Source organism: Ricinus communis, chromosome 2, assembly GCF_019578655.1.
Source record: "Ricinus communis isolate WT05 ecotype wild-type chromosome 2, ASM1957865v1, whole genome shotgun sequence".
Lineage (NCBI taxonomy): Eukaryota > Viridiplantae > Streptophyta > Magnoliopsida > Malpighiales > Euphorbiaceae > Ricinus > Ricinus communis.
In genome coordinates, this window is record NC_063257.1 from 15,203,408 (window position 1) to 15,217,740 (window position 14,333).

At 40.1% G+C, this 14,333-nt stretch overlaps 1 non-coding gene across 1 annotated transcript; it reads left to right on the forward strand.

Moving 5' to 3' along the window:
* Positions 1-9,323: 9,323 nt before the first annotated feature.
* On the forward strand, positions 9,324-9,428 carry LOC112534646. The gene has a single exon (XR_003078926.2). It is a non-coding gene; the product is annotated as a small nucleolar RNA R71 (small nucleolar RNA).
* Positions 9,429-14,333: the final 4,905 nt, after the last annotated feature.

Consider the following 14,333-nt stretch of genomic DNA (forward strand, 5'->3'; position numbering starts at 1 on the left):
TTGTTGCACAATGTGTAAAGGCCGTCCCCACTCAGTCCCAGTATTGAGGGGCCTTTTGTTTTGGAACGGACGACAATCTTTTCTTGATGCCTCGAATCGAGCTTTATGCGCAGCACTATTTTTTTCTCCCATTGCTAGTAGGTTGATGGGTCGCACACCGGCATACATGTTTTGGCCTTGTGTGTCTATAACTAAAATAGGTGACCTAACGGCCGCCACCATACTAAACATACCAATAGTCACAGTTCATATGGAGCTCTTGATGGTAAGCAATGATCTTAAAAGTCGACTGTCTTGAAGTGGTCAAGGAAGTATGTATTATAGCAATCGTGCTTGGAGCATAAATAAAAGTGGAAGAAAGTGTCGCCCAAAGAACATGGTTATTGAAAATCTTAAAAGCCGTAGGTTCCCAATTTTAAAAGAATTCCTACCAGATGATGGATCACATATGGGTGCCTCACGCGGGCTTGGGTAACCATATATGAACTGGTACCATAGGCACTTTGACGGCAAAAGAGGCGAAAGAAGTAATCCATAGAAAGATTTAGGCCGCTCACTAAATTCTGTGGTTAATGATATTTATAAATCGGTGGTTCCTAGTTGGAGAAGAATTAAAAGAATAGCTAATAGCATAAAAACATATCCAAGTAAAGTATAAAGGAAAAACTGATATGCTGCCTTGATCTTTCTTTGTCTCGAACCCTACATCCATATAATAATGGTAGAGTAAGAGGTGGCCCCAAAGCGAAATTGACCGGTAGTGGTTGGTCGAAGCTCCAGTAGGTAGCCCACTCCCTTCTCAAGGAACCGTATGTGAGACTTTCGCATCATATGGCTCCATCCCGAGCTTCCGTCGTCGACCCTTGTCATTAGACCACTATATATGCATGTATTTTCAGCCTGGGACTCTCGAATCTTTTACTTCTCAGGTGGTGGTGTATAATGCAGCTTGCATTGCGGGAGATGCCTGCCCATAGGGCCCAGCCTGCTTCTCGCCCGAAAGAACCACTCACTAGCTAGCCGGACTAGTGGGGGCCCTATTTGGAGATATACTGAAAACCATGCCTTTTGAACCAGGCCCGTCTTCATTCAAATGAAAAAAAAAAGGTTTGTTGGGAAGAAAGATACAGTGCGACCTGTAGAGCACATGTAACGCATAGTTGGGTTGCTCACGTAGCGGATCTCTTTCTATAGGTAGAGAGAGGGAGATGTGAAATTAATAGCCTTATTGGCCACCCCCAAACTTACGGCCTTTATGCTACTACTACTGTGATGTGAGCGATTTAAATTGGTTTGATCTTTCCCACCTTTTCCTAGCCGGAACTTGTACACAGCACTTATACGGAGGTGCATGCATAAAGGTTTGGAACTCTTTTCTTATCTAAATGTTAAGGAGACGAGGACCTACCTATTCTCGAACCTACCTGGCCCAGCTTCTGCGCCCTGCATTTCCTTTGAAGAGGGCCAAAGAAAGGTCTCCACCTCACCAGTCTTTCTTCAAAATTTGGTGAGCAGGTCGATCCTCCTCCCCTTTTGTTTTAGAAATAAGGTCTCCTCACAAGAGCTGCCCGGCAGCGATAGAGCGGCGCTATTTTCTTTCATAATAAGACTGGATGATTATCCCTACCCTTGGTAGCTTATGAGTTCGTCCATCACAGTGGTCAGTTTCCTTTGATTTCTCCGCATGGCCAGTTACAGAATTTGCTTGAGTGTGTCCGGCCCCAGACTTACTTGGCCCGAGGGTTAATTCATGCGAACAAACACAACCCCCACACACACTAGGATCACCTTCACATGCCATAGTATCCAGACCCCGTGGGCGGGTCGAGGTCTATAAGTTACCGCAGCTACTCGGAGTACCCTCGAAAGGAAAACGATGTGTACATCAAGTTCGGTTCTTCTTTCTTGGATTGGGCAGTTTGACCGGTACTGTCTTACATACAAGACTACCCCTCTTCCTGAAAGCTTAGCGGCGACTACTTTATTGTGGATGGCCTTGTGGGGGTTTACTACCTGAAACCCCTGCCAGGAGAAAGCTTTCCAGTGAATATAAGATGTAGCTACCACAAAAGGATTAGCAGCTTTCGGAAGAACATAAAATAGTAGAGGATCCAGCATGCGGAACACGGTGATCATTAGAAATTCATGAATTAGAGATGTTGTAATATACTCTTTCCTATAACTTCTCATACTAGACCAACCCACTGAAATGCAAATAGGGATAAAAAATGAGGTCAATATCATGAAGAATAAAGAAATACTGTCTATACCAAAATAAAAATGGATGTTCTCATAAGGAAGCCATCGAAGGCTTTCCACAAATTGAGATTTGGCCGTAGAAGGATCAAATTGTATCCGAAGAATAGGGGAATACAAAAAAGTAATGAGAGAGGCACACAGACTAATCAATCGTATCGGTCGTATTCTTGAATTTGGAATGAAAAGAGGAGTAATGCTTCCTAGCACGGGACAGAGAATAAGACCACTTAAATCAGAATAGCATTCAAAGAAATGTTCTAACATAGAGTAGAATCGAAGATTGAAGAGATTAGTTGACAATAGTAAAAAAAATGGGCGCCTAATTCCAATACAATAAGGGTCTATCAGTGCAAGTCAGCTGAAGAACGTGATTGATGAGTGGGTAGGTGGCTTAGGTCCACCTCTCACCCAGTGGGAAGTAATGAGGCTAGTCTCCCTCCTGAATGAAGAAGTAGTGGGCCCCTTTCCTTCAACCCTTTATTTAGATTCTTTCTATTTTTGAATTCTTTATCCAATTTCTAAAAAATATCTCTGGCAAAAAAAGACAATTCGTCGATTTCAATCCCTTGCCTTTTTTTTCAGATAGCTTTCTTATGCCTATTTAGCTAGCTTTCTTACGCCTATTCAGCTAGTGGGGCATTGGTCATAACCGAAATTCGTCAAAGAAAGAAAAAAGAAAGAAGAAGAAGAAAGGTAAGTTTTGTCTTTCTCAAAATAAGAGAACAAAGAAACCACTCAAAAATGAAAGTTAGATAAAGAAGATTCAGTAAGAACTAGCACTAGACTTCTTCCCCCCTTTTTCCTCTCTCTTTTTTTTGTGCTTCCACCTGGCCTTTTCATTCTGTTTAATTTTATAAAGAGACCCGAGGAAAAATGTGTTTAATAATTTATATAGATTTTAGGAGGAGGCGAAAAACCCGGCATCTGAAAAAAATCCGGGATAATGACTTTCAAAGAGCAGTAAGGACGTGGAGGGGGAGGCTCTCGAAACCAAATGAGACTAGAAAGAACATGGGAATTAGCACCATTCCTATGAGTGCTTTTGCCTCGAAGAGCCAACAAAGGGGTAGCCCTCTCTCTCTATCTTGGTCTTGGTTTAGCATAACCATATATCGATCTGGAGAAAATTGGGATTGGTTGTAGTGTGGATTAAGGAGCTGCTCCTCCATGCTGTGGCTGTGGAGGTGGGGGCTGCCACCTCCCTTGGTTTTTTAGGGAAGTATCCCCATTTGTTTTGACGAGCCTACTGAATCTTTAAAAATGGGTTCTTGGGGAAGCGTGGTAGGGGAGGATAGGGGCTATAGCCACCTGATAGAGGCAGAAGCTAGGCCACTGGAGCTGTTTAGTTGAGTGGGTCGATTGAAAGAGGAGGGGAGAAAACTCAAATGCCAGTGCAAAAATAGAAAGAGTTGTGCCATTCAAAGCTGAATTCTTTTAAGATCCTTTGCTCGATTTTGCATGCTCTGCTCCTAAAATGCATAGAGACTCGTGAGGGCAGATCCAGGTTGGTTGGTTCAAAAAGTAATGATGGGAGAGGCAGGCTAAGTTAAATATAATAATATATTGGTGCTACTATAGAATCTTATGAATCGGGTGTGGCACACTTTCTATATCTCCTTTGTCTATAAGGTGAACAACTTAACTACGACCTGGCGTGTTCGTCCCTTGCGGTGGTGCATTGACCTTCTGGTAAGAGTCAGAGGTATGACCCTTCGATTAGAATGCCCCATATCTCGTAACACGTTCCATGTGGAATTTCCTTTTATAAAGTCCGTATAACTTTGATGGGCTATTTATACAACCTATACCTAAGGCAGTGAACCTACAGAGTGCGACTAGCCTTTAGTGAGTATCAGGTCGTATCCTGAGATCGGGTGAACCTAGAGTTACTACTGTTTGCTATGTTATCTAGTCTGAAATAGTGTGTGAAAGTTCTAACATTACCAGCTAATGGTTATGAGTGCAAATAAGTAAATGAAGGACAACGAACAGTCAAAGAAAACAATTGCAAAGGGAGAAACAAACCCAAAAGGGGGCCTAAGTGATGGAATTCTAAAAATAGATTTTATGGATTGCCGATCTTGCTTACCGTGCCTAAATCCCTGAATTGAACTGGTTCCTCTCTCGAGCTTCACAAGGTTCCTAAACTGCACTAACTAATGGAATATCTTCCTATCGGATTACTACAGATTAGCATTAAGCATGATTTAAAAACTATTAAGAGTTATTAATTCTTAATCCGGCGAGTAAATCAACCTTATCTCTAAGTCTTAATTACCAGTTCTTACTATTCAATGTCCAGTTGTAACAAGCATTTCTCAATGTCAAGAAACAACCCACAAACAATTAATTCAACGTCTCAAATTAACTGAATCAAACTTTTATTACTAAATAGCAAGAAGATTGCAAGAATGACAATTACAAATCTAACAATTAAGCATAATCCATCAACAAAGGTGAACCCCAATGAGTTCAAAAGATCTAGCTACTCATGTTCATGGTCAAAGCAATTAAGGAACAAAATAAGGAAAAGAAAATTAAAGGCATGTACACCCTTCTCTTTCAAGTTGAATGAGAAACCCTAAATTTGCAAATTTGAAATCTCATACCCTAGTTGCCTCTTGAATGCTCCCAAAGTTTATCTTGATCTTCAATTCGATGTTGGAACAAGTAAAATCTCTCCTTCAATTGATGAATTGTTTCTCTCAATGTCTACAATTGAGGTATAGGAAACAATTGATTAAGTGTGTGTCTTGGAATTGAGTCAAAATTTCGTGTCCTTTCCAAAAGAACTCAAAATTGCCTATATAGTTGATTCAACATGGCGGGTCAGGCGGTCTTTGAATCATGGAGTCTATTGTACGACTCCTTCCAAGCCGTGCCCAATGCTGGTCTTTGAGCCACCACCAGTAGTCTTTGGAGGTCGTGGTAGCCCGAAAGCCATCTTGAAATGGCACAATTGGGGATAGCTTCTTGGCAATTCAGCATGGCGGAGTCAGGGCCGTGCTCGACCCTCGGTGCTAGTCCTCGCCCAATTTGATGGATTTTGGTGGTAATCACACGTATTTTTCTCGATTATTGATGGTGTCCTTGAACATGACTGGGCAGAAAGGAAACAAAAGACAGGCGATTCTAGCATAAAACGGGATAATCATGCATAAAAATGTAAACAATCGGGCATGAAAACATGTGTAGTATGATGCTTATCAAATTACCCCATACTTAAACTTTTGCTTGTCCTTAAGCAATCAATAACTCACTCCTCAAACAAATACCAAATAAGTTAATCAAATGCATTGCAGGAGGTTAGCTCAAAACAAATTTCAAAACTCCGTAATGATTTTCCCCAAAATCCCCAAATGACTAAATCCTTAAGAGAGAGAACAAACTTAATAAAGTTGCTAAAGTTAAAATGATAAACCATCTAAATTGAGAAATTGAGAACCATGCCTCATAAGATGTCACTCAAAACACACAAGTGTATATAGGTGAAAGAAGATCGCCAAGCTCTCAATGCAAAAATACAGAAAAAGTGCTTACCATAGGCTTGCTTATAGATCCAATCTCCACTACTACGAAATAATCAATAATCATGATCAAAGGGTCTTGAGCCAGGTTGTAATGGGGTTAAGGTAGGGTACGGATAAATATGGAAAGTAGGCTACAAGTTGTTGGAAATTAAGCAGGTAATGCAAGAAAGTAACGAAGGATCAAGTGTTGTACCAAAATGAATACTAAGTTGCTCTAAAAATAAGATAATGCTCGAAATGAACTAAATTAATACTTTTTTTTTCCAATTTATATACTATGTATATATATTACAATAGCTTATGTAGGGGTTGTTGATTATTGACACATACAATAAGACTGAATATCCATTTTTTTTTAATTGAAAGGAGCATCTATGAAAAATCTAGCAACTTAGTGAAATATATGAATGCAGATTGATCCAAAATAAAATACAGCATAAACTTATATAATTTCCAGCAACAATGGTAGAAAGAATGGTAAAATGAATAGAAGTGATAAAATGAGTCACTGTTATTATTATCACGAAAGGAAAGGCTAAGGCTCAAAATTGGTTCACTAAGGGAAAAACAGGGTTAGGCTTTTGGCCAAATTGTGTAAATCCTAAGTGCCCAAATCATCTCACGATTATCGACAATTCATGTAATCTCAAAAAACATTGTAAAGCAAGTTCTAGAAACAGAGATTCTGTACAATGCTCACTAATGAAACAAAAGGGAGCATAAAAATAGTGATGCACAAATTGGCTCAAAATCTCACAATTTGAGTGGGTTAAAATTGCATGAATTCTCAAACCAAAGTTTAAACAGTCAATCACAATAATAAGCAGCAATATTAACAGTGTTCTATATCTAAGATAAAGTAAAATGAAAGGATTAAGGAAAAACACCAGTTTTACCTGGCTTGATTGAAACTAAGAGATTCGTTCATTGCCTTCTTCCCACAAAGATTCGATACAAGCAATAAGGGTCCATTCAAAAGAAAGAAAATCATTAACTACTCAATTAAAACAAAACTCAAGATAAGGACAGTAATAATGAATGGACTCAATCAATAAGGGAAATTAAAACAAGATAAAAACAGAAAAGACAAAATTGGTACACCTGATCTCGGTACCCACCCACTATGAAAACAACATCCTCAATGTGAACAAGGTAGGCACTCCAAAATAAAAGGAATAAAATACATAAAATGAAACTAATTATGGGAGTCCATAAAAGAAATTGGAAAACTAAGAGAAAAACAAGACGACAAAAAGAGATAAAAACTAGAAAGTCTACTAGATACTGCCCTTGATGTGTACTTTAATGCTTCAAAATATGTTAGTCCTCAAAATTACGTACGAGCATCAAGTAGGCTAACTCCTGCAAAACTCAAGAATAAACACATCCCAAGCAACATCTAGTAAAAGAATCAATAAGATAGCATGTCCTCAAAATCAAACTCACTAAAAACAGACTGAAATATCTAACTACAAATAACTACATAAAATAAAATAAAAAAAATGTCCAAAGATTCAGAAGGCAAAAATAGATTCGGGAATGCCTCCCGAAGGCTCTTCTTTTTGTTCGAGTCGTCTAGCTGGACTCTGTATCAGCAATCCTGCATCGCGGGCAAATTAAAAAGGTAGGCTCAATGTAAGTTGGGGCTCCACAGCTAGAGCTAAAATAGACGTATTTGAGGGGAAGTTAGAACTTAATGGAGAGGATGACTGTGTCACTTTTAGTTTACCCCCATTTGATAGTTCTTCCACCGACCATGTTCATGCCATTTGTAGTATTGATGGAATTGATCTTGCATGTAATACACAACCACAAGATGTACAAATGGATGATGCTATACATGTTTCTTCCCTTATTAGTATGTGTTATTCATCTGAAAAAAACAACTTGTATCAATATGAGACTTTGTGCTATGATAAACCCGAGAAGGGTAGTTGCAAGTTTTTTTTTGACAGGTCACTTAGCCAGAATTCGGAGTGGATGAATGGACATCCCAAATCGGTCTAGAGAGCGCCTCCTTGGTCATCTACCGCACACATCAGACCTTCTCATTTCACTTATATGCCTCGTCTCCCCAAAATTAATGGTACACCATGCTCATTGTCCATATCCAAAACCATAAAGTCCACAGGAAATATGAACTTATCTACCTTAACTAGCACATTTTCCACAATTCCCCTAAGAAGCTTAACATAACAGTCAGCTAATTGAATGCACATCCTAGTGGATTCTGCCTCCCCCAAACCTAGCTTATTGAACAAACTAGTGGGCATGACATTTATGCTAGCCCCCAAATCAGCTAATGCATCATTAACGCACAAATTACCTAAAGTCGCGGGGAATAGTGAAACTCACGGATCGTGGCGTTCTCGGCAACTTGCTGCGAAACAACTGCTTGGCTCCTCGTTAAAATTTGAACATGGCGACCTCCTCCAACTTCCTTTTCCGCTAAGTATGTCCTTTAAGAACTTAGCATACTTGACATCTGCTCCAATGCATCAATAAAAGGCAAGTTAATATGCGATTGTCTAAAAATATCTAAAAACTTACTGACGCTCTTTCGCCTCTACTTGTTTAGCTCTAGCAGGATAAGGAATCTTAGGTTGATATTCCCATCTGGAATTGATTTCACCTTTTGTCCCTCGGGTTCCCTATCCTTACCGCTCGCCTCCTTTGCACATCAATAGTGGTGTCATCAAAAACAGGCTTAGAAGGGCTGAAACTAACTTACTGAATGCAAAGTGATGGCGTTCACGTGCTCCCTCGGGTTAGACTCGGTGGTGCTCGGGGGCGCTCCTTGCGCCTCTCGGACAACATCTTAGAGATTTGTGTCTGGGTCTCCAAGTTCGAATTGAGGCCTGCTTGGTTCCTAAGTGCACTATCAGTTTGTTGGAATCTCATCTCTGTAGACGTCACAAACTTCATCATAAGCTCCTCTAAATTTGACTTCTTTTCTAGTAGAGGAGGGCTTGTGGAGCCGGTGAATGTTCTTTGCGGTTGTTGATGAAGTCTCCGAAAATAGGTGGACCACAGGCATTATTGTTCCTCCAATGAGAGTTGGGATGATTCGCCACCCAGGGTTGTATGTATTCTTTGTGAAGGATCGTTCTGCTTGCCTTGGGGCATTCCCCATATAGTCAACCCGCTCAACATCGGAAGACATAGCATAATTAGATGGAAAGTAGTAGAGGATGAAGCAAACATACCTCCATGATGCGATTCGCAATGTAATGCGGGCCACTATAAAACTTCATGACCAGCGTTATTTGCATGGCTGAGCATATGGAGTTGGTCAATCTTCTTGGCTGAAGCTCCACAGTACGCCATGCTGCTGTAAGAGTCACTTGGTTGACCACTCCCTGTCTTCCTGGTCGGCTCTAGAGGATTGCCAACGATAGTTGTTCATGGCCATTTCCTCTATCGGGGTTCGAACTGTTCGGGTGTCCTATTGTTTAGCGCCCCTGCTGCGGCATCCACCATCGCCTCGTTGCAAGGTTCAACTCGTTGTAGAAGTGCGAACTGCATCCCTGCGGCAATCCGTGATGTGGGAAGCATCTCAAAAGATCTTTAAACCTCTCCCATGCATCGACATGCTTTCATCATCAAACCGCACAAAGAAGATATGTCATTTCTAAGTTTAGCGGTTTTAGCGGGAGGAAAATACTTATATAAAATTTTTTTCAATAGCGCCCTCGGGGTAGTAATCGTTCTTGTGGAAGGATTGCAACCATCTCTTAGCTCTGTCCCTCAAGGAAAATGGAAACAATCTCGGTAGAATGGCGTCATCCAGTTGTTCCGTTTATCTTGAATGTGTCATAAATCTCTAAAAATTAGAGATATGTGCAATGGGATCCTCACCGGGCAATCCTCCAAGCGCACGCTCCATTTGGATCATCCGGATCACGTTGGCTTTTATTTCAAAATTGTTGGCCGCTACAGTGGTCCGACTATACTAGTTTTCTTCCCATCCAAAGATGGTCGGTCAAACTCGTACATCGTCCTCGATCCTCGTCGGCCGGGGTTGAGGTTCTCCATCAGCGTCGAGTTCCTTGAGCTGTAACTCGATCCTCCTCCTCAGCGCGCAAACGTCGTCTCAATAATCGAGAGAGGCGCACTGGGTCGGATAAAGGTGCTATGGGATCGGGGTTAGAGCTCCGGTCATATACTACAGAAGCCAGGCAACAAACCACCAATCAATCAAAATAATATAACAATAAATAATAATAAATAAAAAAATAAAGAATAAATGAATAAACAAATAATGACTAAATTAACACAAAAAAAATTCACTCTAGTTCACCGTTATTGTTCCCCGGCAATGGCGCCAAAAACTTGATGGGCTATTTATGCAACCTACACCTAAGGCGTTGAACTCTGGGTACGACCTAGCTAGTAGTATCAAGGTCGTATCCCTGGAGATCGGGTGAACCTAGAGTTACTACTGTTTGCTATGTTATCTAGTTTGAAATAGTGTGTGAAAGTTCTAACTTTACCAGCTAATGGTTATGAGTGCAAATAAGTAAATGAAGGACAACGAACAGTCAAAGAAAACAATTGCAAAGAGAGAAACAAACCCCAAAGGGGGCCTAAGTGATGGAATTCTAAAAATGGATTTTATGGATTGCTGATCTTGCTTGCCCGTGCCTAAATCCTAAATTGAACCCGGTTCCTCTCTCGAGCTTACCGAGTTCCTAAACCTGCACTAACCTAATGGAATCTCTTCCTATCGGATTACTACAGATTAGCATTAAGCATGATTTAAAAACTATTAAGAGTTATTAATTCTTAATCCGGCGAGTAAATCAACCTTATCTCTAAGTGTTAATTACCAGTTCTTACTATTCAATGTCCAGTTGTAACAAGCATTTCTCAATGTCAAGAAACAACCCACAAATAATTAATTCAACGTCTCAAATTAACTGAATCAAACTTTTATTACTAAATAGCAAGAAGATTGCAAGAATGACAATTACAAATCTAACAATTAAGCATAATCCATCAACAAAGGTGAACCCCAATGGGTTCAAAAGATCTAGCTACTCATGTTCATGGTCAAAGCAATTAAGGAACAAAATAAGAAAAAGAAAATTAAAGGCATGTACACCCTTCTCTTTCAAGTTGAATGAGAAACCCTAAATTTGCAAATTCGAAATCTCAAACCCTAGTTGCCTCCTGAATGCTCCCAAAGTTTGTCTTGATCTTCAATTCGATGTTGGAACAAGTAAAATCCCTCCTTCAATTGATGAATTGTTTCTCTCAAGGTCTACAATTGAGGTATAGGAAACAATTGATTTTGTGTCTTGGAATTGAGTCAAAATTTCGTGTCCTTTCCAAAAAAACTCAAAATTGCCTATATAGTTAATTCAGTATGGTAGGGTCGGGCTATGATGATTGACATTTGGAGTCGAGAGCGGAATCTGTGGAATCTATTGTCTTGACTCCTTCCAAGCCGATACCTAGCCGGTCTTGAGCCACCAGGCCGTCTTTGGTGGTCGTGGTGGCCGGAAGCCTTCTTGAAATGGCACAATGGGGATAAGCTTCTTGGCAATTCAACCGCAGTAGGAGTCCGATGCCGTGCTCAACCCTCGGGGTGCTAGTCCTCGCCCAATTTGATGGATTTTGGTTCGTAATCACACGTGTTTCCCTCGATTATTGATGGTGTCCTTCGAAAATGATCTGAAATGAGAAAGGAAATAAAAGACAGGCGATTCTAGCATAAAACAGGATAATCATGCATAAAAATGTAAACAATCGGGCATGAAAACATGTGTAGTATGATGCTTATCAAACTTCTAACCAAAAGATTCATTCTTTATGAATCAAGTACCATTCAAAAAGTGCATTGCCTCTTTAATAATGAAGAAGAGAAGGGCTTTGTATAGACACCCTCACCATTATTTCATTTCATTCTATTTATGGGTTCTAGCTCCAAAGAACATATACATGGAGCTATTTTGACTTATGTACATCTCTTTAACACTAAACGATTAGGTATACCACGCCATGCATCGTCCCCTCTTTCCATAGAGCAGAGAAAAAAAATGAAATAAAAGATATAGTGATCGTGCCGTAAGACCTTGTTCGTTTCTACTTGACGTTATTTTCCTCTATTTTTTTACATTAAATTACATAAGGTGTTAGCTTACTTAGCGCTTGCGCTAAGGACAGAGTCAAACTTGGATTTGAAAAAAAATTTCCCTTATTAACCGGAGTACAAGTGTACTCCTTGATCTTTAGTAAAGGTGGATTAAGCCAAAAAACATTTTTTTTCCAAAAAGTCTCAACGTCCTCATTGAGAGTCGCTCTGCGAGACGTCCAGTAGTCTCTGACTTGGTCTTCGACTTGTAAGTTTTAGCCCGTTTCCAACTTGCCTCGCTTTCAAGTTGGCTTTTCTACTAGACTAAGTAGTATTCCACTCGTGCAGTGGGTGTATGGGCTAGCGCATGGTGCGGTCAGCTATGATATATTCAACTTCTTCTTTAGTAAGTTGACCTACAACATCTGGTGGTGCCCTTGTGGGCACGTTACTCTCTGGGTCGGTCTGGTCTAATCGAAGTCAACTGACTCACATGGAATACGGGGTGAGTTTTCACCGAGCTGATTGCTTTAGTCTATAGGCTATCTTTCCTATCCGTTTCTCTACAAGGTCTACTTTATTCTTCCTTCAGACCGGGCCAAGCCTTTAGGTTGTTTAAGTAGGTTGGGCTAGGTTTGGTTGATCTTTCGGAGTTATCTCCAAGAAGGGTCGTCGCTCCCTTCATATGCCTTGCTACTTTATCTAAGTGGGTTTGGGCTAGGTCGTTGCAATCCTGCCACCTCTTGGTAAAGTAGGCTGATGGGCAAGCCTCCTCTTTTCGTAATGGTGTGGGGCATCAAAGGCTTTTGCCCCGTGACCAACTCGAAGGGGCTGAAGTTTGATGTAGAGCTTTTTGGTTATTAAGTTCTAGCAGCACTTATCAACATCCAACAGCTCCAACCCTTCTAGTTTGTAGTAAAGTGCCTTAAGTAGCCCTCAAGGAGTCTGTTTATTCTTTTCGTCCGAGCATTCAAAGATATACCGACCATAGGTATCTTACCATCAGATACCGATAGTCGTCTTCTAACATTACCTACCTTTAAAAAAAATTTCAAAAATTTCATATAACATAAAAATGAAAAAGCTCTTTTCATCATTAGAAACAACTTAATTTCCGACCTCTTGCATTGCATTACCATAATGAAAAGAAAAATGAATTCAGAAAAAGAGAGATTGCTCTTGTGATTCGGAAGAGACCTTTCTCGGTGGAGGAAAGGAATAGCAATGGATTCCTATGGAGCATCTAGGAACAAGAAGATTTAATCGGATGACGAATTCTTACGTGATCCAAGGAAATTAAAGATCCACTTCCACGATTAAATCTATATTGCGATGCTAGAGTTTGAGTTAGCGTACTTTCATAATGCCTTCTTATGTCTTCCATTTACCGATTATTGATGTGTGTAGAATACACACATCTAAATGGGGTTTTTAAGGCTGATTTTATGTACATTTGGATGTGAATTGGTCTGAATAGTCATCCTATGCATCTGTTTGTGTGCATTAGGTCCAAAAGAAGCCAAAGAGTGATAAAGGGAAGAATTGGAGAAGAATTGGACGTCAAAGTTGCCGAAACAAGTCAAGTTTGCGCATGAGGAAGCTGAACACGGCCATGTTGGTTTAACAAAAGTAGTGTTCCCATTTCTGGCACTAAAATGGCCGTGTTGGGTGCATTTGACAACAGGAAAAAGATGTGTTAAGGAGCACGACCATAGAGAGTAACACAGGCATCAACACCAGGCCGTGTTCCCAACACGAGCATCAATACCAGGCCGTGTTCCCAAAACGGGCATCAATATGGCCATGTTCGCGGCAGTTGGATGAATTAATTAAAAGAAAGAAAAGAGGGAAACATGAAAAAAGTAGGGTTAGGACGTCCCAAACTCATTTCTTTCTCTCTCTAAGGGTTTTCTGAGCTAGAACCAAGGAAAAAGAAGACTTGGACTAAGATTTCAATTGATTCCCTTCAAAGATTGAAGATTGGGCGAGGTTCGTTGATTGGTTTCAATTCGAGCAAGGGGAACAAGAATCGATTCAAGATTGGGCAAGAGAAATTGGAGCTGTTTACTCTCATCCACAGGTGTATTCGGGTTTTTCTACCTTTACTCATTTTTGCAATTGACTTCTTATGGGTTTTGATAATGAACATGATTAGCTAAACTTGTTAACCCATTAGGGTTCTTTATCTAGGGATTTTTGTACTTAACTTTTGAATTGAATGTATTGATTTTCAATATTGGTTTGCAATGGAAGTGCTTATTTGCAACCTAGAATTGAATTCGCCTAGAGATAGGGTGTTCGTTCTACCGGATTGAGAATTAACAACTCTTAATAGTGTTAAATGGTACATAATGCTAATTTGGATAATTAGAGTTAGGAAGAGATTTCAACCTAATTAATCTAAGTTAAGATGTTAGTGTCCTTGAAAAAGGCGTTAATTGCGTAGAGATTTTCCCACGGAAATTGAA